The sequence below is a fragment of the Chaetura pelagica genome, unplaced genomic scaffold (assembly GCF_000747805.2).
Source record: "Chaetura pelagica isolate M959 unplaced genomic scaffold, ChaPel_1.0 scaffold346, whole genome shotgun sequence".
Taxonomy (NCBI): domain Eukaryota; kingdom Metazoa; phylum Chordata; class Aves; order Apodiformes; family Apodidae; genus Chaetura; species Chaetura pelagica.
In genome coordinates this window covers 1,202,923-1,204,964 of record NW_009953797.1, presented here as the reverse complement: position 1 = coordinate 1,204,964, position 2,042 = coordinate 1,202,923, and positions in this window count along the sequence as shown.

Genomic DNA, 2,042 nt, shown 5'->3' with positions numbered 1-2,042 from the left:
AACAATAGTGAAAATAATATCAACAATATTTTGATTTTGTATCAGCATATGTGTGTTTGTTGTGACATACTGCATCAGAAATAATTTTACAATTAGAGATTTCCATTTAAATCAAGAAACATTTGTTAAATAAAAGGTAGAATTTCAGACATATAAATAAACTCTCATATATTTTATTGAGCTCTTCCATTGTCTCTCTGTTTTATCATGGTGAAAAGTGTAAGCTCACTAAATTAGCATAGCTAGCCTGAATCAACTTTTATTTCACATTGACTTTCTTTGGGTCTTATTTATTTTGTATTTCCTTTTATCAAAGCTGTACAGCGTAACAACAGTCAAGTCTGTTGCACAGAGAATGTAACTTGATTATTCATTTAAAAGTTTATTCCAAAATAGATAATTCTAATGGACAAAATCTAAATATGCATCAGACCTCTTAACATAGACACTCATCAGTTTGGCTCTGTGAACAACAGTAGACTTCATTCTTCCATAGCTAGAGTACACACCTAAGCATTGCCAGACCATTTGTTTCTCCAGCTGTTCAATGCTCCCATGCTCACCAAACTCAGTCCTGAAATACCAGAGCTGTTACCAGCTGTTCCTGCAGGCTCAAAATCCCAAGCTCCTCACAACCCATCATATACCCACTGCACCTTTCCAGCCTTCATCACAGCTTCCAGAGCAGAAAAATCACAGAAAACGGAAACAATACTTACTGGAGAGAAAACAGAACAGCTAAAGGGTCAGCATTTTCATATAAACCTCTGTTTTAAATAAAATGTACTTAAGGTAGCATGCACCAGATTCACAGTGTATTGCTGATTGCACCCCCTGTCCTCAAATCCCCACAGCCTCCAGACAGACAAATTCCAACAGACAGGGTGAAGACAACTGCTCTCCAGCTCTTGGAAGAGTGAACCATAATTTTGCCATTCTAGTGGAATAAGAAACCTGTACTCCAGAGACAACAAAAGAGAGGTCAGTCTGTTCCCAACTCATGGAGCTGCCTAATGGAATGAGGGGTCAATGAGAAGACAGGAGCACAGTGATCCTGACAGACACTGTCTGTTTGCTCCCCTAAGACTTGACTGTTTGGTTCACAGGGTGACATTCTTGGAAAGCAGAACATCTGCTACCGAAATATTTGAGTTCCAGTGAGAAGGATGTCCAATGAATCTCAGCTAACATGGCATAAATGTGTCACAATGGTGTGGCTGCTGCCTTCTCATTGGAAATGCAGGTGTCATGCCTTTGGATTAAGATAAAGGCGTTGGTGTTTAAATATGTTGTTGCTACATTATCATCAATATATTATGGCATCATACAATGAATATTTAAGTTTTTAGCAGGCTTCCTCTGAATAAATAGGAACTTTTACTAAAGAACAGCTACTATGCATCTTTTGGATTCCAGAATCCTGAATTTGCTGTGTTTTACAGTACCTCACATACTGGATTTCCACTATGCTTGGATTCTGTACCTGCACTTCTTTTAGATTTGAGAGACTGGTTATTGAAGGAATTAATTATAATTCAGGATTTTGCTCAGCAACTCCCTCATCGTGCCTGGCATGTACAGTAAATCTTTACATCCTTTGCTGTGCACCCGATGAGCCTTCAAAATTATGCAGATTTAGAACCTCTCTACCTCTTTTTCAGTCCTGTTTCTTAGGTGTTGAGGAGAGAAGAGGACCTGACACCCCTGTGGCTTTCTTCCTTTTTAACAACTCATCCTTGAATAATCCAACAATCAGAGGGAATCTACGGATGGGACTGAGGCTAATGGATAACATCCAGCTGGTTCTTTACATAACACTCCCTGAATTATGTACTGTATTTAAAATTGCTGATGATATGTCAGCAAGAGCTCCCTCTCCAACCACCTCGATCCCTAGGCAGCCTGCCTCTCTCAATGCAAGTAGGAACCACAGCCACTGCTGCAAGATGAAGCAAGCAATACAAACATGTGCAGGAAGGAGTCCCACTGCAACTTAAATAGGAGCAAAAAAAAAAAAAAAAAGAAGTATATTTTATATCACA